The sequence below is a fragment of the Chelonoidis abingdonii genome, chromosome 5 (assembly GCF_003597395.2).
Source record: "Chelonoidis abingdonii isolate Lonesome George chromosome 5, CheloAbing_2.0, whole genome shotgun sequence".
NCBI lineage: Eukaryota > Metazoa > Chordata > Testudines > Testudinidae > Chelonoidis > Chelonoidis abingdonii.
In genome coordinates this window covers 29,826,899-29,854,063 of record NC_133773.1, presented here as the reverse complement: position 1 = coordinate 29,854,063, position 27,165 = coordinate 29,826,899, and positions in this window count along the sequence as shown.

Here is a 27,165-nt window from a genome sequence, read left to right as displayed (position 1 = left end):
TTTGAATAATAATAATTAATAATAAAATGAAAACATCTAATCCAAGAACCAAAGAACAGAAAACACCCTTGCAGTGATATGTGGTAAATAAGAAACACAGGAGCCAAAAGCAAAATTCAAAAGGACACACACAAATCTTTAGCTCAAAGTATAGCCTAGTGTACTCTGGTGTATATGGGAAATAGCATTCCTGAGTTATGACCCCTTCATCAAAAAATCCATTAAATATGTGCGTACTCTGAATTTTGTGAATGTTGGTAAAAAAACCTCAATGATTAGTGGAGAGAGCTATTGACTTCCCCCTTCTTTTGATTTTACAAACTATTCTTTTATATATATTTGGCTAAGGAAGTTTGTCCCCGTTTCACTAAGCTCCTTTGTTTGTGACCTGCTGCTGCCAAATTCATCTGTATGCATCATCTCCAGTAATATTGAGAGTTGTACCTTCCATGATTCTTTGCCATTGCATGATGAAGCGCTCTATTTATATTAAAATGAAGAAGCTCCTAAGGGAGACATAGAACGTAATGAAACAACAAACAGAGCTTTAGAGACTGAATATGTGAAGTGACAGTGACAGCAAAATGGTAGCTGTTGTTACAGAATGGCCCAACGGACAGCAGAAAGACTTATAGCATGAGTCATAGTGGCTTGAATTTGGCAGCTCTCACAAGCTTAAGTACTTGCCAGAAGGAGAGGTTTTACAATACACAGGCTAATCAAATAATTTTTCAATACTTGCACATCTTGATTTGGCATGTCATTCTCATAATATAGTGTTCAAGGATATTTTATAAACTAGTGAAAGGAATTATTTGAAGAGTGAACAATATTTCTTAATTAAAATCAACACACAACTATATTGTTAAAGTTTACTTAGCCTAGATAATAGGAGAGAAAAAACATAAAAGTCATATTATATAATAGCTAATGCCACACTGCTTTCAACTCCAGGGAAAGGAGAAAGTAAATCAATCTGCTATAGAAGAGTGCCATGCAGGGCAGTTTGAATCGGACAGAGAGCTGTAAAGAGGGTTATTGCAAGTGGCAGGATGGAGGAGGGAGGATATTGTGAAATAGTTTGGAGAAATGATACAATGCGATTCGGATGAAGGAAGGCATGGCAATTCGGTGCTCCTACTTTCTTTGGCAGAAGCAATCCATATGGATAATAGAAAGGGGAAAATGCGTATCATTAAAGGTGACCTACAAAAATGATTTTTTTGTATTGAAACCTTTAAAAAAATCTTTATAATGTATAAAGAAGGCCTGAAAAAGTTTATTAAAGAAAAGGTTTCTTTTCCTCTGGTTGGTTCTTACGCCAGAAATACAAGCCTTGTCTAGGATGGAAGACTCTTTTACAAGTGGAAGGGTAGTAAATCACTAACATCAGAAGAAGCAAAAGTTGAAGTTTAACAACTAAGAGAGGAAGGGAGTTTTAGCTGGTGTATAAAACATTTTAATTTTTGTTTTTGTTAATACCTATTGGTACTTAACTTCATAATGTCTAATTCACATTTTGGATAAAGGAAGCCTTCTTTAAAAATTCAGCATCCCCTATAGCCTTTCAATTCCACTGTTAAAAACGCACAGCAAAACTGATAGAGGTATCTGGTACCTCTGACTGGTCCTACATCAAAAGAGTATATTCAGGAACCTGTCTTTAATGGCATAATCTGCCATCAGGACATCTATACATTCAAAATAAATAAAATGATAAGAAAATAAGCCAAGAAGTGAGTCAGGCAACGTTAATTCCTCCTCTGTGGTATAAATACCTATAGATATTATGTAAATAGTAAGGCAGCTGGAAGGGGGAAAAAATCACCTTTTAGAGCTGAAAACATATGATGAAAGAGTTAGACTGAATTATCCTGTTTGTAACCTGCAGAAAGTTAAGCTCAAGGTAAATCATCTAACTTTTTTTTTTTTGAATTAATAAATAAGTTTAAAAACTGTGAAAGCGTTTTCTTGTTTAAATGGACGTAAGGGTTTTTGAACACAATTTTATGTGCGTGCGTATATATGTAGGAAAGGAATGAACAAAGTGTAACAGGTGAAGGACTCATAAACAAAGGGTGGGCCTTGTATTTCAGATTTTGGTCCAAGATCATGTCTACGTTAAGCCCTGATGTCTGATCTATTTGACATTGTACTTCAGAAATCCTGCACTTAATAAGGATTCCCTGTCAGCAAGCATGCATTCACCAAAGACAGCAGTTTTCCCCAGCATCCAAGTCACTTATCAGCTTTGCAGAACTATTCTGGTGTCTGTCAGGAATAGTTCTTATATTTGCCAACATCTTCCCAGTGCTTTAGAAGGAGGAAAAAAAGGTGTTGAGAGGAGGGGCCATGCCATTGGGGTGGAGAATGCCTCCCCTCCTATTGCAGCCAAGTAAGGGAATCTTGTGAAGAATTTGTTTCAAGATTATGAAACTGCAAGCAGATCTAGCTCCACACTTGGCAACATATGACAGATAGTTTGAGAAAAATCTTCCTACAGGGCTATAGGCTATTGCATTTTGCTACTGCATTGTGTCCATGTCATGTGGGTAGCAATGCAGAGTACTTCAGGTTCCAGTATAACTTCCAGAATGTTATGGCTAGATCGATCATTCTGTCTTGGTTGCCCCAAGTTTAGTCAGGTCTGTTATTACAATGCTGTTGTCTAACAGAACCTGTGTCTGAGGGATCTTGGTTATCTTTGATATATTAAGCATTCCAAAGTGTGACCAGCTTTAATTTGTTTGTGCTCCGTGAGGCCTCTGACAAGTCTCACAAACAATCCTTTTTTAAATTTTTTATTTTCATACTGTCTTTGAGACATCCTGTCTCCAAGATATCTGGAGAGGGAAGATCCAAAGATGTGTAGGAGTATAATAACATTCGGTTTTTCTCCTCCACAGTATGTTCTAGCATAGGCAGACCATTGCTTCCCAAGTGTTTATATTCTTCTTGCATCCAAATTTGTCTTTTCTGGTTACTTTTCTGGAATGTACCTCTGTCATCTCATAATACCCCCATTGCAGTTCAACTTTAATTTCTATCCTATTCTTTTTGGGTCACAGAGTTACCTTTGAACAACTGACCTTTCTAGCACTTAAACTGAAAGATAATTAAAATACTAACCAGGCCAAATATAAAATGAGTCTTCCCAAAGAGATAAGAGAATGTAACAAATGTATTAGACCACTGCCTATTAGAGTTAAACGTAGGAATTAAAAGAAACATTTTTTCCCAGAGTTTTCCAGCTAGATTGGATTGTTTATTATAAAAATGCAATTTGTAAAAAGCTGAAAATAGATTCTCCTGTGTTGGATTAATTTTATGTTTCAGCTAATCAGACACACGGGAGAAATACCATGCAACTTACTGTGACAGGGTGAACTCACCTCACCTGGGATAGGGAAGGGTTAACTCCTCACTGTGTGCAGAAGAAGCCCTGCCCCACGGCCCTACCGGGCATGCTCCAGATATAGCAGCAATATAAGAAGAAGCAGCCCAGCTCAGTCTGGGCTGACCACAAGAGAGTGAGGACAATCCTTGCTGGCTCCTGCCCAGGAACCACTGGAGCCCTGTGGAAACCAGAGACACCGAGACCCACACAGATGCCCAGCTACCTGTGGACACTCCAGGGAGGTTGGAGCTATAGGGGGTTGCACTGGCTGAAGAACCCAGAGACCTTGAAGACACACAGATCATTGACTGGAGCGACAAGTTAGGAAGTAGCCTAGGGTTGGGGCAGGGGGACACAAGTCATTGTTCTGAGACCAGTCAGTGTGTTGTGGACAGATCTCCAGTGACCCAGTGGTGGACATACTCACCACTGCAAGGCCCTGGGCTGGTGCCCAGTGGAGCAAGGAGGGATCGGGTTTCCCTACCTGGCTGCCACACCCACAAGTGGCTGCTTGACCATACAGCTCCACTCAGAGGGGAACTTTAGTGACTCTGGTTGCTAGGCAATACAACCGCACCCAGAAGACTACCCTATTGACTCTGGCCATTAGGCCATACAGCCATGCCCAGCAAGTGACCCTGTTGGCTCTGGCCACTAGGCTATACAGCTGTGCCCAGCAAGTGACCCTGTTGGCTCTGGCCACTAGGCCATACAGCCCTGGACAGAGGGCTACCATATTGACTCTGGCCATTAGGCCATAAAGCCCCTCCTCGAGGGTGACTTTATTGACTCTGGCCACTAGGCCATACAGCTGTGCCCAGAGTGCTATCTTATTGACTCCAGCTGGGAGGCCACACAGCCCCACCCAGAGGGCTAATCTATTGACTCTGGCCACTAGGTCATACAGCTATGCCCAGAAAGTGACCCTATTGGCTCTGGCCACTAGGTCGTACAGCCCTGGCCAGAGGGCTACCATATTGACTCCAGCCACTTGGCCATATGGCCCTGCCCAGAGGGCTACCCAGTTGGCTCTGGTCTCTAGGCCATACAGCCGAGCCCAAAATGTGACCCTGTTGGATCTGGCTGCTAGGCCATACAGCCCCACCCAAAGAGTGACTTTATGGACTCTGATCACTAGGACTTTACTGCTCTGTAGACTCGAGGTATCTCTGTTGACTTTGGCCATTGGACCTTACTGCCTTGAAAACCCTGGGTTACCCCTGTGGACTTTGGCTGCTAGGCCTTACTGCCTGGCAGAGAAGGGCTACCCTCAGACATGAGTCATGTGACCCTGTTGCCCTCTGGAGCAAGGCGATTTCATAGACTCCGTCCATTGGGCCTTAAAGCCCTGCAGATCAGGACATCTCTATGGACTCTTACGCTTAGATCTCACGGTCTGGTGACAGAGGGCAGTTTGAAGGGTGGGGTGAACTCACCCGATCACACTTACCCCATATGACTTATCTCAATGAATCAGGCTTCAAATTGAAATGCAACACAAACAGCAGACTGTTGAAGTTCATGGCTATCCATGGTGAGAGGAAAAAAAGAAAAAAAAACACTTTCAAAAAGTTTTTACAAACTCTTCATAGACATAATTAAAATGTGATCTAAGCATTCCTGTTTTATGATCACAGTTGCAACTGTAATTGTTTTAGTATTTTTGTGGTTTCAATCAAATAGCCAACAAAACACTACTGGAAACGACATATGCATTGGAGCTATTACAATCTATAGAGTAACATTATGTGAAAATGAGAATATGTAATAGTGGATATATATTGTGGGCTAGAACCTGAGAGAGTATAAATTTGCACAACTCTATTTTAGGCCATGTTTCTCCAAGTCACTTTAGATGTCAGATAAAGGAAATCAGTTTTAATTAAGGGCATGGCTATAGAGATTCTATACAAGTGGAGAGAAAATAATCATATCATTTTTGTCAGTAGGTGGCTATTGAATGTATATTTAGAAAGATGAGAATTCTGCTTTTGTTAATTAGTCTTTTTAAACATGTTATGGAACTTAGCGTTAGTGAAGATCAAGAGAAACTAATTTTAACTTAGAAAAACTGAATGAATGGAAAAATCAAATATCTTTATATAAAATTCACAAAATAATGCCATAATAAAGCTGAAGTCCCTAGAATAACTTCTACAGCAAATACATTTCTATGCGGGAATGAATCTTCATAATACAATATTCAGTGAAATGCAAGAAAAGAATATTTCTACTCTAAACTTGATAGTGTAAAACAATACAACTAAACTCTGCTTGAGTGGCTAATAAAAACATACAGCTGCTAAAATAATAGGTTTTCCAGACCTCAGAGTTATGTGCTTAGCAATTTAGTGTGGCTGTAAGTTTTACAGTCCATCAGTTATTATCTCCTATAGTTAGTCCATCACATTAATTTATTCTTCCTTTCCTAACCATGATACAATATGTAGAAATAAGCCATCTTGAAAAACATGAAATTCCATCATGTGAACTGTATAGCAATGAAATTTTATGGGCTACATTCTTAAAAATTGGATACCTAAACTACATCCTCACATATTATGCATGCACATACAAAGGGGTAATTACACCAGCAATTACCTCTGTTACATGTATAGATGCATCTTTGCGTTCTCAATCATCTGTATGCACATGCAAATCCCTGTATATTAGGCATTTAAGGCACATTTTTAACCCCTTGGTATCTTAGCACACGCTAAAGGGGCTTTGCACTTGGGAAGACTTGGAGGGGGAAGAATCAATGGTGGCATGAAGGCGTTCTCCTAAGTGGAAGCAGAACCATTCTGCAGCAGATATTGCAGACTCAGAGATGCAGCAGTTCCTACACCTGCAGCATCTCCTCCACAAAGGGATTTGGACACTGGAACTATGCATCCACTGTCCCAGGCCTTCCTTGTTGTGCCCTTCTTCCATCACCCAAAACTTCATGTCTGTTGAGGCATAGGGATCACCTAAAAGGCACAGTCTGAAATAGAGATATTAGCTTCCTGCACCTTGCCCTGCCCCAATTTGAACCACATCTGTCCTACTGTGTTCAGTGCCTTCTATGGTCCTTACCTTGGCCACAGAATTGGTCATTTTTATGTAACTATAATTTTGGACACATGTTTGGTTGATTGGATTTTTAAATGAAAGCCCTAATTATTAGACATTACTGATCTAGCCTGATGAATAGCTTTGTCACTAAAGGTCACTTGATTAATAAAAGGTTCTGTATACATGTTATGAGGACCGGAAGAGATTGCTTTCTCTTGCCATTGTGTGTTGATTCCAATCTTATTGATAATTTTTTGCTTTAATTTGAACATTTGAATCTATTTTATCTTGAAAAGCAAAAATACTGTACATGATAACAAGCCAAATTTGTCTCTGCAGTATAAATAATTACTGTAAAAAATTAAGGTGCAAAAACATGCCTGCTGTAATTGTTGCATACTTATTAGAAGCTTTCTCTTTCCAGATTCTCTTGGTATTTGTTGCCCATGATAATGTGAATACTTAAGGGGAATGTGTAATTAGCAACTGTGTAGTTCATTCAGTAAACATTTCTTAGCTGTTTGATGTGACTGAACTGAGCGTCACATACAATTTTACACTTTTATCCTACCAGGCAACTGACAGGTCTCTAATCTCTGTCTCAGAGCTTTCACTCTGCTTGAACTTTGCTTCATAGAGGTCATTTTCCAACCACTTGGGAACAGGAGCCACGTCCGTTAAATCCCACAGAGTCGATAGATGCGATAATAGCTTTAGGCATATTTTCTTAGAACTCAGGGGAAAAGACAATTTCAATAAATGTAAAGCTATACTATCTACAGTCCACAGCATATGTAAGCAAATCTCATAGGAGAAAATCTTCTTTCTGCCTCCAGGCAAGAATGTCTTTAATAATAACATGCGTTTGTTTATTTTCACTATCAACATTTGTTAAGGGCAAGAGGAGATACTAAGTATGCTTCCCCCCACACTCACACCCCAAAAAAGAGAGAGTGAGGATGTGCGAAAGGAAATTATCAGGAAAATATTCGTCTAGCATTGGATCATGTGATTATTCTTTAAAATTGACAAATATATTACTTTTTTTTGTTACATATTCCTGGTTTTAGTGGCAGGCAGATGACAGAACTAGTACGCGCTCACACTGTGGACTTAACAGCATATTCCGAGTGTTAGATCTGCATATGAACTATTAACAGGGACTGGGTTTGTATAAGGGAATGTTAATAGAAACTATCTATAGGAACATGAAATATGTTGATAATGTGTTACATAAGTTTTTGTACACAATGTTTTGACTACATTATTTTAGATCCTACAGATCGCAGCTCATCAAAATGAGCTCATAGGTTATGTCTGTCAGGATAATTAACAGACACCTCTTCTGTAGCAGCTGTATGAGATAAGCAGTAAAGGGCATTCTCTTCCCTTGACATGGCATCAAAGGGGAAACAATGAATATTAAAATAAAAAATGTGTTTTCATATTTATCAAAGATGCCTAGCATAAACATTAAACAAACAAACCTTGCTAGAGTATCAAACTCTCCTGTTAAAACTAAACAAAAATTTTCCATATCTTTCAACAGTTTTTGTATTTTCTTTGAATTTTTCCCCTGGATATATTTGTGATGCAAAGAAGTAAATCTTGAAAGTAAAGTATCCCCTCCAGCAAAATATTTTATTCCATTTGACTTGGAGAATTCTGGTGCGGGTTAGGGTTGGGTGGAGGAGGGGAGAGGCTATTTGAAACAGCTTCACATTCAATAGGCTCTGAGATTTTTCATCAAATGATCTTTCTAAATATGATCCTTAATAGGTCAGTGGTCAATATAAATGTTATCTGCAAACTGGAAATATGAATTTCTGTAACACTGTTTCAAATGCTGGATGTTACTCAAACATTTTATTTGCCACTTTTTTTACATATATATTTATATGAACTATGCACAACAAGAAGAAGTGGCATTGGCTCTCCCATGGTTGTTTTTTTTATTTTTTTTTAAGATATTGCTTCACAACAAAGCTTGCCTTTTAACTTTAAAAGTCCTCTGAGTACAAATCAGTATGGGTGGAAAATGTTTCTAAAGGTGAGGCAGGGATTTTTATAGGCACTTGACAAAATGAGACAAAGAGAGCAGCAACAAAGGAGATAATGTTCTGGAATAATTTGCCAGGTATAAGACATGACAAATGTACAGAAGCATGTGTTTGTCAGCAAAAGGTCGAGGGCTTACAATGGAGAAATTTTGAAAGTGGAAAGTGTATCAGTCCCTGTGAGGAGACCGTGACTCAGGAGCTGGCATTGGTTGTTGTTGGTGCTTTACCAGAGGCTTGATTAGTTTCAGTACTGGGAGGAACATTCTTCTGTCCCATGCTTTCAGAGTTACAAGCATTTTTGGAGTTATGCCAGAGGCCACTGCAGGGCTGAACCCCATTAGTTCCATAAGGAGCCCTGATACCTCTCATGGTGGGAGATCAGAATAAATAGAAACAAATTTCTCCCAGCTATGATATATGTACAGCATAGGCAGGAATACAGAGAAACTCATGTGAAAGGATATAAGGAGCATGCCCATTGATTTATACCTATTTATTTTGGAAAGTAGGAGCCTGCCTGTGTCTGTAAATGATATGGATTCCAGATCTAACCCCTTCCCTCCATACAGATTTGCTACATTTGATGTTAAGGCTGTTGACTATGGCACTGCCAGCTCCAGAATGAAGTCTTAAATTTTAAACTCCTCTGCCTCCCCTAGTTACTGGACACACAGTAGTCATCATCCTTTTTTTCAAAGACGTCTACTCTGAGTGCTTTTTCTGTAAACAACTCTGTCCCTAGACAGAGAGTTAAGATGATAGTCTTCAGTTAAGTTACTTGTTGGCTGTTCGCAGTGCTGATGTCTCAGAATATTAGAGAGACAAAGTGGGTGAGGTAATATCTTTTATTGGACGAACTTCTGTTGATGAAAGAGACAAGCTTTCAAGCTACACAGATCTCTTCCTCAGGTCTGGATAAAGGTCACTTCTTCGGGTCTGTTGGCTTTTGGCAGGTTTATCTGCTGCCCTGCAGTAAAAGAGATCATTTTTATCATATCAAACATGTTTATGGGAGGGTACATATGGAAAGTCTAAGCATGGTAGGTAGCTCACGTGTGGAGAGATTATTTTGCATCTTCAGGTTGAGGAGCAAGGTCATGTGGGATTGCAGATCAGTGAATGCACAGTTCTTGTGGGCAAGGCTCTAATTCCTTCTGCTGGCTCAAGGCAGAGAAAGCCAATCAACTAGCACAGATAATCCATTATGTTACAGTCTATTTAGGTCAGGGAGCCAATCTGTTGTGCTATGCTTGAGACTAATGTCATAACCAGGTTGAGCAAGTTAGTTATAAGCTACATAAATGCTGTGTATTATTTATTTATTTTATTGATGTTGCAAGGACACAGAGGAAGTTTGTGGAAAGATAAGGCACTTGGGTAGTTAAACAGAATTATGTGCAGTCAAAGGGAATAAGAACAGAGAAACACAGTTGAAGGAAGTAGTAAGAGGGAACACAAGACCTGTTGACAGACAGAAAGGAACATACCTTTTTGGTTCTACTTCTATTCAAGATAATGGGGAAAGTGCCACTGACTTCAATAGTTCAGAATCAGGCATCAAATGTACCTAATATTCTGATGGTAGAGAATCAGAAGTAGGTTTGAACAGGTCTTCAACATGATTTCAACAGACTTGGAATCTGGTCAAAAGCACGTACTTTGTATTATGAGGTGAAAGTTGAGCACGTGGGGATGGAAAAGGGTTCATTATGTATGATCACTGTCTGGGAAGGCAATTTTGAATTTAATTGATTTTTCAGTAGTTAAGTAATCAACTACATTTCTAACTTTAGAATTATTTTTGGATGAACTTTCTCTGACAACATAGCATTTGACTTCTTTATAATTCCGCACAAAAAAAATTGAAAGAACATTATGAATTAAGTGAACTCCATCCATTCTGTGCACTGAATAAGCCAAGATTCCTGTGGAAAAAAGTAATATGTGATCATTTAATTAAAGATTGTTTCAGAATACATATGCAGAAAAGGGCTGAATTAAAGATGCACAGACAACCTTAAATTTTGACACTAACTTTTGAGTGATTGACTCTGCAACCTTAAAATTCTTTTTATGTAGTTTTTTTACAATGTAATTTCCTAGTTTTTAAAAAAAGCAAACTGAAAATCAGAAATCCAATTGTATTGACAAGTACATCAATCATCAGCAAGTTTGCAAGCTTTAAATTCACACAAAGACCTCTGCCAATGGAACAAACAGAGTAACTGACAGCAGTACATGTTGTCATCTTCTATGAGGCTCAGTGCTACCGTGGGATGAGGCCACATACTTTGAAAGTGAGGTTCACAAGTATTTGCTGACAGCAGAGGAATGGTGAGAATCATGAATCTTGGGTTGTCTTCCAGGCTCTGGAGGGAGCATCCTTCAGTGCAGTGTTCCCCAACCTTTTCATCTGGCACCCACCAGACAAAGGACTATGGCGGCGGTCGAGCATCCACCAAAATGCTGCCCGAATTTTGGCGGCATTTCGACGGTGATGCCTCTCGACGCCGCTTGTCAGCGGCAAGCAGCATGATTGAGAGTGTCGCCACCGAAATGCCGCTAAAATTTGGTGACATTTCGGCAGACGCTCGACCACCGGCCAGGACGTGGGCGCATTTAGATGCATACACACTTTATACATACCTTTGTTTTGCTTTCTGCAATTTTTATGTAACTGTGCTTTCTATTTTGATTATTAAAACATTCATTTACCGTACTTTATATAAACAACAAATTCAAGAGAAACATGGTATATGTGATTGGCAATTAAAATTATTAACTGAGATGTATTTTATAGTTTAACTACTCTAATGTTCTCACTACATACCAAGCATACACTTTTTCATTATACTTTAATGAGAAATGTGTGAACACATTGGAAAAGGCATTGCCAGGGTTTTGTTTTATTTTGTTTTTTATTTGAGCCCTATTTAATCTTAATCCAGCCATGTAGAGCATAATATAGTTTAACCAGAGAAATCTTTTCACAGAGCAGAAAATGTCATTTTGCGACCAAAGGCCGAATTTTGTCCTCATGCATGCAGAACTGCACTAGCTGCAATGGAGTTACTTACACAAGTATTAATGAGATTATACTCAGGCCCCTGAAATTCAGATATCCAGAGGTTTAAAGACTGGTATAATTGTAACTGTTTCCTTTAAACTGACAGAGGATATTATTTATTAAACTTACAGTCTTATGTCATTTTCATGCACACCTGAATCTAGGCCTGTCTAGTCAGTGGCCCAGTCCCTTTCACAAAACTGTTTATTTAATGTACGGTTAACAATAGGTATCATTTTTAAAACCAAACTGTGTTACATTTTTAGTGGAGCAGATAATTTATCAAATACATGAAATATATTTATATATGTTTTTACCTAAGACCCTAGAATGACCTCACTGAAAGATAATTTATTTCCCTTTTAAAATAGTCTAAAGAGACAAATGTTAAAGGTAGGTTTATCTAACATAAAACTGTGACACAAATCTACAAATGGGATCAATCTGCTTCTCTCCTGCTACCTTAATCCAGCACCTTGAGAATCAATGTTTCAAGTCAATCCTTCCAGATGAGGGGCTGATTGAGTTTCCAGTGGTTTCCAACACCAGGAGAATGGCCCAAATTCATCAAAGGAAGAACTATCTCTTGTAAAATGCTGACAAATGAAAGGAATTAATTTCTGCCTCCTGATACAGATGCTGCAAAGTGCTGAGTGTCCTTAACTCCTGCTGAAGGAGAAGCTCAGCAGCCAGCACCCTTGTGGTCAGATCCCATTCACCTTACTCATGTGAAACTCTTGTTGACTTCAATGGGAGTTTTGCATGAGTAAAGTGAAGATTTTTGTCCTTTGTACATATATGTTCTAATTTAAATTAAATGTTAGTGTTAATTTCAGCTTAAGTGCCTTAGTACTGGGGATATTTATGAAAATGAGTAATATAATAGATCATTATCTTCGTCAGTTAAAATTCCAACAGTGCTACTTGCAATCCCTTTTATGAACCCAATTCTAAAAATCCCATATCAGTGATTTCAGAGGTGCAAATACCTCATCTCTACTGATTAAACTTCTCTCTGTCAGCCCCCTTATTATTTGTTTAAATTAAAAAATCAGATTGCTGGTTAGATAATCTAAGCAGCCCTTTGGAAGCTATGTGATCATCCTCCCTCTTCTCTTTCCTAAAGCTTGTACAGTTGCATCTTGTTGTAGAGAATGTTTTCCCAGCTGGGTGTGTACTGCAAAAGTCACCTGGGAAATAGGCATATCCACAGAAAAAACACAAACATCAGTTGCAAAAACTCTTAGCTTCTGTCTATGGTAGCCAAAGAGATTTTTGTATACAGTGTTGTTGTCACCATGTTAGTCCTAGGATATCAGAGACACACAGTGGGTGAGGTAATATCTTTTATTGCGACAAGAGTCTCATTTATGCATCATTCCTTAGAACACATGGATTTTAGGATACCACTTTTCATAATCTTTGCAAATGTAATTGAAGACAGAGATAGTGTAGGTCTTTTGTCATCCCGCCAGAGTAGGACATGATATCCAAGGAAATTCAGTCAGTGGAAGATTACTTACCTGGGAAATAGGTGTCAGTAAAGATCTACAAGATGCAGAAAAGATCCTGTGGGATTTTCAATGAAGCAATACTGATTTTCACCTGACCATCTGGTCCACTATGAAAGGGCAGATAGGAGGTATAGGTGTAGAGAATTATATAATGTGGTGTGGTTTACAACTTTTATCAGCAACAGTTTGAGCTGAAGTCATTCCCCCTGAGTAAGTTATGCAGGTCTTCCCAAATTAACACCCATAAAACCTTTATGCCATTGTGACAAAGTTCCTCCTCTACATTGGTGGGTCCTGCACTTATTGGCGGATTTGTTCACCTCAGTGATCTTCCCTTCTTGTGGAACCCACAGTCTGGGTCAGCTCCTCCTGTGTCTGATCAGGAGTTGGGAGGTTTGGGGGGAACCCGAGGCCTCTCTTCGGTTCCACCCGGGCCCTGTGGTCACAGCTGTCATAGTGCTCCTGTAACAGCTGCATGACAGCTACAACTCCCTGGGCTACTTCCCATGGCCTCCTCCAAACACCTTCTTTATCCTCACCACAGGACCTTCTCTGGTGTCTGATAATGCTCATCCTCTCAATCCTCCAGCAGTACACGCTCGCATCTCAGCTTCTTGCTCCCAGCTCCTCACACACACTCCTTCTCCTCTGGCTCCTCCTGCCTGACTGGAGTGAGCTCCTTTTTAACCCAGGTGCCCTGATTAGCCTGCCTTGATGGCTGCAGGTGTTCTAATAAGTAGCTATCTCTACTGCCTTTTAGAAAGATCTTAATTGGCTCCAGGTGCTTGATTAACCTGGAGAACTGCCATTTGGTTACCTGGGTACTAGGATTTGTTTAGCCTGGGGCTAACATACCTTTTTCTCAGTCTTTACTGTAGCCATTTGGCCTTGCCCATCACACCATATGAACCTGTGTTTTGCACATGTCAAATGACTACAGAAAACTATTTCAGAATGTTGAAGATAATTATGTTTAGGGACTTTTTTTACATGTGTAGGTGATATCCATGTGATAAATTGCATTAATTGCACACCTCTGACCATCTCAGTTGCATTTGCCTATATTCCATCTCTAATGGGGATTCCTTTAAATGTTCCAAATTTTAGATTATTATTACAGTCAGAGCTGATAGAGCCACCTATCATTGCCTATGCATCATTAATTCAGCTCCTTTGAGTGTATGCATTAGAATACTGTCATAAACAGATAGTGGAGTAATAAAACGAAGTACTTTATATCTCTTTGGACTGTAAAGGGTTAACTTCAGTAAGCCTGGCTGTCACCTGATCAGAGAACCAATCAGGGGACAGGATATTTCAAATCTTGAGGGAGGGAGTTTCTGTGTGTGCTGTTAGTTTTTGGTTTGTTCACTCTGGGGCTCAGAGGGACCAGACGTGCAACCAGGTTTCTCTCCAGTCCCGATACAGGTTCTTATTAAGTTCAAAATAGTGAGTACTAGATAGATGTGATTAGGCTTATGTTTGTTTTCTTATTTGCAAATGTTGCATTTGGCTGGAAGGAGATTTAATTGTGCATTGGGCTGGAAGGAGTTTAATTGTGTATTTGGCTGAAAGGAGTTCAATTTTGTATTTTGCTGAAAGGATTTTAATTTGTTACTTGAATACTTAGGCTGGGAGGGTATTCCCATGTCTATAGCTGAAAACCCTGTACCGGATCCATCTTAAATTTACCAAGATAATTTTTACTGTTTTTCTCTTTAATTAAAAGTTTCTTGTTTTAAGACCTGATTGTTTTTTATTCTGGTGTGAGACCAGGGACGGGTCTGGATTCACCAGGGAATTGGTGGGAGAAAGGGGACGGGAGAGAGAGGCTAATTCTCTCTTTGTTCCAGGATTACTTTCTCTCTCAGGAGAGGTCTGGAGGGGGAAAGAGAAGGAGGGAGAAAGGTGAATTTTCCTCTCTGTTTTGAGATTCAAGGAGTTTGATCACAGTATCTTCCAGGGTAACCCAGGAGGGGAAGCCTGGGAGAGGCAACAGTGGGGAAAGGGTTTACTTTCCTTGTGTTAGATCCAGAGGGTCTGGGTCTTGGGGGTCCCGGGTAAGTTTTGGGGGGACCAGAGTGTACCAGGCACTGGAATTCCTGGTGGGTGCAGCGCTACAGGTTCTAAGCTGGTAATTAAGCTTAGAGGAATTCATGCTGGTACCCCATCTTTTGGACGCTAAGGTTCAGAGTGGGGAATTGTACCATGACAGATACAATCTTTATTTACATGTACATGTACTATTTGATCTACTAATGAAAAGTACTATATAAGAGTTAGGTGTTTGTATTATTTTTAATATTTATTATTATGATGATTTCCACAGAAGTACTGCCTCATTCCATGCACAGGATGGAACATGATATGGGGATGAATCAGGTTATATATTGAAGAAAACTTATCTGTAGCACCCTTGCTTCATTTGTTGCAGATGTTGGAAGGTGTTTTGTGAATAAGGCAAGGGATTGCAGGAGCAGAAAGGAGGGTCTTAAGGTTAAGGCATTTAATGTCACCCTAGAGAACTGGATTCTGTACCTGCCTCTGCTGCAGAGTTCCTATGTGATACTACACAAATCTCTTAAACTTAACTTTTCACAGGTGGCCACTAATGACATGCTTCTTATTTTCTGGGTGCCTGACTAGAGACCCTCAAGTCTGATTTCCACAAGTGTTGAACACTCAAGCGGCAATTGAAGCCAATGGGATCTGTGCTTTGAACATATGAAGTGCTTTTATTATGCTACATAGTCTGAAAAATCAGGTCCTAGGCCTCTCAACTTGGGTATTCTGACTGAATGGATACTTTCGATATTAATGTGTCAGTGCTTCAGTTCCTCATATGTAAAACGAGAATAATACCACTCCCTCACCTCCCAGGGTTATTGTGAAAATAAATTCATTAATATTTGTGAAGCCCTTAGATGCTATAGTGATGAGCACCATAAAATAGCCCATGAGAAAATTAATAATTCTGGTTTTAGAGCAGGGTTTGTGGTCAGTAAGTAAAAAATGAGGCCACACATTGAATTATGAGGATAAAGCAAAATATTGAATAGCTGCCCATTCCAGAAATACTATCCATTCTGTGCAGTGAATGAAGCAGAGGTTCTGTGAAAAAATCCTGTGATAATAGGATGTCTAAATAAGACAATATATGCATATCTACAAGGGAGCTGAGTTAAAGTGGCTGAAGCAACCTTAATTCTAGAGTTTCTGAATTTTTGGGTGATTGACAATGACTTTGCAACCTTAAGCATATTTTAATGTAGTTTTTTTGTGTATATAATAGCTATATAGAATGTTTTTATTTCCTATTGCATAAAAGGAACGCCGAGTAGGGGAAAAACACAAAGCCCCATCAGCTGAGATAGAAGTTGGTCTGGAAAGTTGGTAGGATATTTGGTTGTTATTTCATAGTATGCAATTCAGTTTACGATCTTTTTTGGGCAAGGAAATGAAATTGTGCCAATTTGCGTTTGTTGCAAGGTTTAAACCGAGACACTGGTCCTTAAATAATTAGTAGATTCTAACATTTTTAACACTTTCTGCCAAAATGTTCTAATTTTGAGTCAGTGGTTTAGTATAATATATGTTAGTTGGTAGCTTAGTTCAGAAAATACTTCGAGCAGAAAATTTCATAGAATCATGGAGCAATGGAAATGTAAAGCTGAAAGGGACATCAAGGAATCAAGTCAAGCCCTACTGTGCTGCAACAGGACCAAGTAAACGTAGACCATCCCTGGCAAGTGTTTGCCCAACCTGTATTAAACACCTCCAATGAGGGGGATTCTACAACCTCCCTTGGAAGCGTATTCCAGAATTTAACTATGCTTATAATTAAAAAGATTTTCCTATTATCTAACCTAAATCTCTCTTGCTGTAGATTAAGCCCCTTACTACTTCTGCTATCTTCAGTGGACATGGAGAGCAATTGACAAAGTCCTCTTTATAACAATCCTTATTTGAAGACTATTATTAATTCTCTCCTCAGCCTTCTTTTCTCAAGGCAAACATGCCCAATTTTTTAATCCTTTCCTCAAAGGTCAGGTTTTCTAAAGCTAAACAATAAAGCATTGTTTTCCATACCTGCTTTATAAATTTTTCTTATTGCATGTCCTAATTAATCAGTTTTCATAGGAGTAAGAGGGGATTTGTTTTCTAATTAGTCAAGAATATACTAATGGCACAACCAAAGCACACTTTATACAGTGGCAGCATTAATTATTTTTTTATACTGGGAGTATGATTTGGTGCAATTTCCTCATGATCTCTTGTATAATATGTCAGTAATACAAGCTTATAGTTTCCACTGGCATGAAGTCTCACCCATTTGGTGAGCTATGCATGTCACAAGGTCCCAGGAGAATAATCTCATTTTGGTAGATTAAATTGGATATACCATCGTATTATAAACCCTTTGCCTAGTTCTTGGCCTTGGTGATTGAGAGATAATATCATAATTTCCTATTCTCTCAATTAAATCCATTTTTAAAAGTATTAATAAATCTCAAATTGAAAAATGTTAAAAAGGGGGAGGGGATGTTCAATTTAATAGGATGCTGTAGCAGGGTTATTGGTATCTAACACTGTGAGTTTACCATGCTAAGGTTTTAACTAAACATTCAAATCTAGAAAGAAGTATTGCTGATTTTCTTATGAGTTAGCATTAGCATCATGAAATTGGCTTATTGAGCTAACTGAGCCTCAAATCACAATTTTACAATACTTCTACCCTAAGCATTCCAGGGTAGGATGCAGTGCCAAGAGGAGGAGGATCTTCCCATTTTTCTATTACAGTTTTTCACTCTCTATATTATTTTGCATGAAATGTTGCATTAGGTGTTTGCTTTAGTGCAACAGCCTTAAAAGTACACAACAGGTTCAAACCCCCATATATTTATTACAACAACAAGAAGCCTTTATTTATATTATAACTAACACCTAAGCTGGGAAGCAGACTAGTCAGTTTCACTTTTGTTGATTTTAGATCAATTTCACTGGCACCTTACAATCTTAGGCCCATATCTTTCAAACACTAAAACACTTTGAGTAACGTTGCACATGTGAGTAGTCCCAATAAATTAAGTAGGAGCATTTGTGTGAAAAATGTTATATTCAACTCCGTAAGACTGTGAAGTGTTTATAGGATCAAGGTCTTTCAGTGCCAAACAATCAGCCTAATTCAAAGCCCGCTGAAGTCTACAGAAGGATTCCCAATGAATCAAGACTATTGCAGGGGAATATATATTTGGTTTTTCTCTCTTTTTATTTTGTTCTTTTAATTAATTTTATTTCATGGAAACCATTATATTAACCTTATTTTTTAATAAAATCTAAATAAAGGGCCAAATTTGACCTGGTTGTTAATTAAACAATCAATGCTATAGAGTAGTGTAGTAAGAGGCAGCATCAGAAGAAAAAAAAATCCAGTTTAAATAAATGGTCTTTCTCTTTGATGAATGTTTCAGTTTTTGTAAATGTAAAAATATGCGTCTAATTACAGATAAAGTCGATCAGTTAATGTCTTGTAAGGCTAAAGGCCATCAGGGCTAGCATAAGCAATTAGCTCAGTTGCTACTGTGGTGTTATACCTGCATACTCCCGGGCTGATTGCCCTCTGTCCTATGCTTCAAGTAATGTAAATTGTATCTTGTCCCTAGGTAATCGAGATCAGTGTTGTCTTGTCTGTCCACTCACTGCTGATGCCCTCTCTATGCTGCGATAATGGTTTTGGTGGGCAATCAGGGAAGATGCCTTCTTGACTCATATCTCATAATAGATTGTCCTCCTCAGGCAAAATTGAATAACCCCCGACATGGCCTGGAGGCAAGCAATACGAATTCAATAAGTCTGCAGGGTCAATGTCCTGTCGTTTTTGGCAAGCAAGTAATTATTCTACACTAACATTCAGTAATAGGAGCAGGAAACTGCTGGAAACACCTTCATCCTTATACCCAGAATTGTCACCTTAATAGGATATTCTTCTAATAAGAAGTAATTCCGTCTCCTTCCAATGCCCTTTGCCATCGGTTCCACTTTTTCATACACATTTTATGTATGTATTTTGTAGAGGCTTTTACCAGCAGCCTCTGTGGGAAAGTTTAACAACTTCACTGCCTGTTGTTTGATATTTTCCACTTTTATGGGTTACAGTTGTGCTGTCTATTTGTTTTTACTGATTTGTGAAAGATTTATTATAAACCAAATACAGCTGTTCTCCCCTTTCGTACCCTGAAACTATTTTGGCAAACCTATTTTCCACTATGAAAATAAATTTTAAATTGCTTCCTTCACCCAGCTTTCCAAGTGTGATCATCCAGTTGTTATTTAGTGGTGCGGAATAGGTGCCAGGGTGGTTGTAGGCTCACTTAGGGAAAAGAAAATGCATATACTTCAAAAATAAACAGCATAGGGAAGAAGAAATGGGCTCGCTCCCCTCCTTTGGGTGGCATTTAATATTATTATGTGCAGATCACAAGATGAATGAATTAGAATATCTAAATCTTATCTGTAAATTCAAACCATTTGTGTGTCTGCTTTTGCATTTACGTTTATGAATCATATACATTTAATTTAGTTGCCTAACCTTTACCTTAGACTAATATTATTATTAACCTTTTAATATACTTAAACATTTTTTCCACAGAACTTAAAATAGCCCTGTGCTTATTTTAAAAGGGCACATATTTCACTACATCAGTTTCCACTGTCAAAATTTGGACTAGTGCAGTGTTTTCTGTCATTTTTTAAAGAAATATTAACTTATAAATTCTTCAAGCAAGTATACTTTGCTGCAAATTAAAGTAATCCTTTTCCCCAATTTTAGGCTGGAAAAGATTATTATTTTTCTTATTTAAAAGAAACAAGAACAAAAAATGCAACCATCATAAATCTTTGAATACAGTTGCTTCAGTCTAAGTTGTTTGGTGCTTTTTCTGTCTTTGCAGAATGAAATGTTTTCTACTGCATGGAAATGATCGCTTTATTCATTGAAAGAAACCTTTATCTCCTCCCTCTTGAGATCAGTGCACAGAGAGTAATGAAGAGCCTCATACAAGAGCAGAATAAGCACTTTCTGTGACTGATTGACGATTGATTATTGTTGGGATGTCTCCCCACGGTCTCTCGTCACTATGCTTTTTTGACAACCAGTGTCCCTTCTCAACATGAGAAAGGTGTTTTGATCTGCATCAATTTTGTTTGTTAACTGTGACAAAACTTATACCAATACTGCTCGTGTTCAGCTGTCGATGTTGATTTAGGTCCTGAGTATTAGAAAATCCCATGTTAATAATATACCTGGTTCTTTGTGAAATATATTCCATTATTGGAGATGTTTAACAGCTTGTGTTTAAATGATTCCCCCCCCCCTTCTTCTGTGCATTTAAAATGCCATTTATAATACAGCCTCAGCATAATTTAATTTAACCAATGGAACTTTCTCCTCATTACTGTGTTGACAGCTCACTGTAAAATTAATCTCCACTTGTGCCTTAGCCAGCTGAATTACCTAACACACATACGGCTTCAGCATTTGGCTTCTTTTTAATAGTGCAAAGTTACCTTTACTAGTACTACTGCCAAACTCACACAATTCTTGGTATTGGACTGAAAATTTACAAACTCTTCAGATTTTAGCTGGGGAAACGTTGTGGGTTTTGTTTTCCTTTTTGTTACTTCATTGCAAAAGAGGAATTATTTTCCATACAACATCTGAACGATTAGGGCACCTAACGAAACTGATGGAAACCAAACAAAGGAATCATTCAAAACTTGTACGAGGGCTTCTTTACATGCAGCTCCTTGTGTGTAGCTTGGACCTTGCAACAGTAGGTACGTAAGAGCTATCGATTTTTAGGAAGAACTTCTCATTGATTTCAACTTCTGCTCAAAACCTGTTGGCTCTAAAAGTCCCCGAGAAAGAAAAAAAGAAAGAAACCTTACTGAAAGTATACGTGTGCAAAGCTGCTATAAGCCTGGTATTCAACCCTGTCTACAGATAGAAAATCTGATCACTCTTTGAATTTACACTAGGTCTCATAAAGTGTGTTTGAAGTACTTTAGTGGTACCAAATAATGATATAAATAATGAACCAGATCTTCATCTGGTGACTTCAATGGGGGTATACTAACTGAGAAGCTGGCCCAGTGTCCCTCTCTCCAAATTGAGATGTTCCTCATCTTACGTATATGTATTAATATATGTATTGTGTATATGTATGTATCTCCACACTGCTTTTTCTCCATAATCTTTAATTCTATCTTTTTTTAATTTAAAAATACGTGTTTGTTAGAGTGAAAACTGAGACTAATTTGAATGTTGTAAAATATATGGATCTGTAAAAGCAGCAGAGAATCCTGTGGAACCTTATAGACTAACAGATGTTTTGGAGCATGAGCTTTCGTGGGTGAATACCCACTTCGTCGGATGCATGTAGTGGGAGTTTCCAGGGGCAGGTATATATATGCTAGCAAGCAAGCAAGAGATAACGAGGTTAGTTCAATCAGGGAGGATGAGGCCCTGTTCTAGCAGCTGAGGTGTGAAAACCAAGAGAGGAGAAACTGGTTCTGTAGTTGGCAAGCCATTCACAGTCCCTTGTTCAATCCTGAGTATGTGTCAAATTTGAGAGTGAATGAAAGCTCAGCGTTTCTCTTTGAAGTCTGGGTCCTGAAGTTTTTTTGCTGGCAGGATGGCACCTGTAAGGTTGCTATAGGTGCCAGGAGTGAAGTGCTACTCCTACAGGTTTTTGTATATTGCCATATCCTAAATGTCCTGAATTTGTGTCCATTTATCCTTTCCGGTTAGAGATACTGCCAGTTTGGCCGATGTACATAGCAGAGGGCATCTGGCATAATATGGCCTATATTACATTGGTGAGTGCAGGTGAATGAACGGTGATGGTGTGCTGATCTGGTTAGGTCCATGTGATGTGTTCGCTGAGTGTAGTATATGTGGGCATAATTGGCATCAGGTTTGTTGCATGGATTGGTTCCTGAGCTGGAGTTACTGTGGTCGGTGTGCCAGTCGCTGTGGAATACGTTTCACGTTGCAGTTGTCTTGTGGGCGAGGATTGGCCTGCCACCCAAGGCCTGTGAAAGTGTGTTTGTCGTCATCACAGGTCTGATTCCAAAAGGAGGCTGCCAGAAATCTCCATACCAAATTCTACAGGCCACTTCCTCAGATACCCACTGTAGGGAATACACTAGAAATGGATCCATGCTATCAGGCACTCCCTACCACTACACGCGGAACAAATCAAGCACCACTCAGAGCCCTCGCAGGTGTCTCATTCTATCTTACGTTACCAGATCCAACCAATCGGACATGAGTACGCCCATCATGCTCGGGCATCTGGCACTCTCATGAGGGACTGCTCTGGATATGTGGCTCCTCACTCGACCTATGCCACCAGCACTCCCAGCTATTCTCCGTTGAACTCACTGATTTCCTGAGAATACAATACGATGTGGTCACCTCCACTAGAAAACCACCATTCTAGTCCACCATGCACGTACGAGGCTCTCTACACAAAGCATCCCACACACATTGGAATCAGGACTGTGCAGGAACTAGTATCGCTGATGATGCCACAGCCTGCAACATGGCTGCTGAGCTTGTGCTTTATACCACACACAACTATTTCCAATTTTATACAGTATATATTCTCCAGATCAGTGGCACTGTCTGATGGGTGTTCCGCATGGCCCACAATATGCCATATTTTATGCTGACCTGGAACACGCTTTCCTTCAGCTCTTCGTCCCTCACGCCCCTTCATACCTACGCTAATTGATGACATCTTCATCATCTGAGACCATGAAAGAGACTCTGGGAAAATTTCTCCAGCCACGATTCAACAGCTTCCCACCCCACCATCAACCTCAGCCTGCTGACCAATCTACATGGAGGTCCACTTTCTAGACACCACGGTGCAAATAAGTGATGGTCACATTAACACCCCCTATATCGAACCTTCATGCCTCCAGCTTCCATCCCGGGCACATCACACAGATCCATTGTCTACAGCCAACTGAGGTACAACCCGCTCGCTCTGACCCTCAGACAGAGACACACTACAAAATCTCACAAAGCATTCTCAAAACTACTAATCTGGCACGATAGAAATCAGATAACAGAGCATGTACCCAGAAAGCCCTACTGCAAGACAAACCCAAGAAAGAAACCAACAGGACTCCACTGGCCATCACATACGTCCCAGCTAAACCCCTCCAACGCATCATTAGGAATCTACAACCCATCCTGACAATGATCCACACTTCACAGCCTTGGGTGGCAGGCCAATCCTCGCCACAGACAACTGCCAACCTGAAACGTATTCTCACCAGCGACTGCACACCGCACCACAGTAACCCAGCTCAGGAACCAATCCAATGCAACAACCTGATGCCAAATTTCTGCCACTATCTACACCCGACACCATCACCAGGACCTAACAGATCAGACCACCATCACGGTCATCACCTGCACGTCCACCAATGTAATATAGGCATCTTAAATGCCCCTCTGCTATGACATCGGCCAACGGACAGTCTCTACGGAAAAGGTAATGGACACAAATCAGACATTAGGAATGGCAATATACAAAACCTGTAGGAGAGCACTTTCAACCTCCCTGGCCACACTATAGCAACCTTAAGGTGCCATCCTGCAGCAAAAAAACTTCAGGACCAGACTTCAAGAGAAACTGCATATGCTTCAGGTTCATCTGCAAATTGACCCATCAGCTCAGGATTTGAACAAGACTTTACAGAACCAGTTTCTCCTCTCTTGGTTTTCACACCTCAGCTGCTAGAATAGGGCCTCATCCTCCCTGATTGAACTAACCTCGTTATCTCTTGCTTGCTTGCTAGCATATATATACCTGCCCCTGGAAACTTCCACTACATGCATCCGACAAAGTGGGTATTCACCCACGAAAGCTCATGCTCCAAAATGTATGTTAGTCTATAAGGTTCCACAGGATTCTTTGCTGCTTTTACAGATCCAGATTAACACGGCTACCCCTCTGATACTATATGGATATGGTATCCACCATTTATAAATTGGTATTTAGCTTATTTTTCCTAGACTCTTGGACTTGCATTCTGTTTTCTCTCAGGTGTGTCGAATGCATACATATATGTATCATATTTTCACTAGTCCTCTAAAAATATTGAGTAAAAAATGATAGACAAAAAGTTAAGAGCCTGATCCTGAAAATCCCTTGTCATGGGGTGCACCACTCACTGCTGGTATGGTGGCATCTCCTGGTCACTCTGGGGATTAGCTCTTGAGGTCAACACCCCTTCCTACAGTTTGCACATCGTCACCCTCTCATATCTGCAGCTCCTTTCTCATGCCAGGAACCACAGTGTTCTCTTTGTGGCTCTCTGGCTAGGTCACTCAGAGTTTCCCTCTCTTCTGGTGTACAGTCCTTCAATTCACTGTCACTCCCACAATGACCCAGACAGTCTTCCTATTCATTGTCCCACTGGGCTGTGCCATGCTCGTGGTGGCTGGTAAGAGAACTCAGGCCTACCAGCTATTCTACGTTCCAGTCCAGGGACCCTCAACCCAGCCGTTCTGGGCTTTCCTCTACCAGCTTGCATTGCTCCTTCCCTGGACTGCTTACTATAACTCCTGGTTTCCTGCTTTGCTCTGGGCGTACCAGTTCCAAACCAGCCTCCTCTTCCCAGGGAGTGACAGCCATCCCTGGAGCAACCCTGAGCTGTTGTTAGCTTCCTGGCTTTATAGGACCCACCTGTTCCTGCACAGATCAATTCCTGCTTGCAATCAATTCCCTGCTCCCTGGCTCTTCCTCCAGGTTCAGCCTCTGGAGCAAATAGGCCTACTTGGCCACCTTAACCCCTTCCAGTGCTGTGTAGGGTGATCATGCTTTCACATCCTTATTCTCAAGTAGAGCCTTTACCCATATGAGTTGTCCCATTGATTGATTAGTTTATTCCTGTACCATAGTTTGAAAATGTACAGGGCTAAATATTGTTCATTCATTTATTATTAATTTGCCGGAAGTGATTACTCATGTAAGGAAAGGTTCACAGGGTCCTACATTTCTACCAAAAAAAATAAAAATCCCCATTGATTTTAGGACAAAGAGTAATATATTTAGAGAAAGAGATTTATTTTTCTTGTTAAAAAATAGGTAGATGGGTTGTACAAAGTACTAAATGTCACATGAGATATTGGCAAGTGTGTTTCTAACTTAAGTCATTGCATAAATGTCATTGGCCAGCAGAAAAATCTTTTTTATTGGATGAGAGAGTAGAGAAAGTAGTCTTATAAAAACTACACTTTATCATTTGTTAGCACAGATGTTCAAGGTCCTCTTCCATTCTCCCAGCTGCCTTTACTTATTACAGCTTTTATTTTGTCCAAACTTTCTGGTGTTTCTTAAATGTATATTTGTACATCAACTGTTAAAGCCCATTGAATTGTTTGGGTTTCCTTTTATTTGTCATGTTAAAGCTACTGTGAAACATTACTGTTTTAAGAAAAAGACCACTACATTTCTGGAAGTCTGGTGTCATGTGTTGTGTTGTTAAAGCCTGCCAATTTTTGTCTTTGTCTTTTTTTTCTTTTACCTTGTAAAATGACAAATTATGCATCGAACTCACCAACAGAATAAAACAACTTTAAAATAATTCATTCGTTTGAAAATAATAGTATTGTAAGAGTGAATTCAACAGACAAAAGAACCTCTCAGTTTAAGGTCTGATCCTGTAAGATGGGAGATCCTGTGAGAGGGAGAAAATACAAAGGAGCTACTTAGATACTATGGTGATATGATCCAATCCAAGAACTTTGAGATGCTGAGTATCTTTAATTCCTAGTCTCTTGAACTAGGGTTGAGGTTCTTTAGAACCTTGAAGTATGAGCTCACAAGGGGCACTGAGCACCTTATAGAATAATTCCTTAAAGCCAAAATGTCATCTGCAACCCATGCTTTGTGTGGGCACAGAGGACATATACAGTCATTAACTATTCAGAGAACCCTGCAATACCCATGTACAGCTCTGAATTTCCTTGCTTAAGGGAATATAGTTCATCATAGACCTTGAGCTGACTATAGGAGATTTATATCACAAAGGGATGAAAAGTATTAGCCATTCAGAAGAAACTCACCAGAGTTCTAAATGCTTAGTAGTTAAAGGGTAGTTGGGAGGTTAAGGTGGGGATGGTGTCTGGTAATGGTCCTCCTGCAGCAGGGACAGGATGCTTGTCTATCTCCAGTACCTTTGAGCTCTGTAGCAATTGCTGCTACTGCTGCCCAGTGGGGATATAGTAAGGAAGTAGTCCTGACTGGACAAAATGTTCTTATTTTTCATAGACACCTGATTTAAATTGAAGTGAGTTTCAGTAAAATGTCTTAGACAGTCATTTGATCCGTTATCAGAGATCAACCAAACAATTTTTATTCCCAAACCAAACATTTTTGTGTGTGTGGAACAAACATACCTTCAGTGAAATTTATTGTTTAAAAATGTTAGCCAACAGGATTTTGGAGCAAGAATTGACAACCCATGAACTATATCGCAAATCATGTAGATAGTTTTATTTTTTAAAACCACACTCAATGACATGTATTAACTGTTCCTTGACAGATATGCCTGTTAATTTCTTAGTAAATAGCTCAAAATATATATTTTTAGAAGCTGAGTAAATGTTTGATTCCGCTTTAGAAACAAAGTAGTAGCAACCGCTACAGGGAAAAAAACTATTTGGCCGACATTCCTGCTCCATGTCTAGGATATGAGTCCCCCATGCAAATTCACAGTAATTACAGGTTAACTATGTGGCAAAAGTGAATGGTTGCTATGTGCAACATTGTGATTAAAGCATCTGTTACTAGTCTGTTAAATTGTTTTTTAAAATGTAAGTGCAGTGCACAATATCTGTGTGACTTTTACTTGTTTCCCATTCTCAGGGGAGGTAAGGTGAATATAGCATCTCCTATATCTCAGCATGGAATGAAGACACAGCATAGTGGAAGCTGAAAGGGAAACAAAAGATATTTAACAATGATGTTGGAAAATGCCTGAAACTTA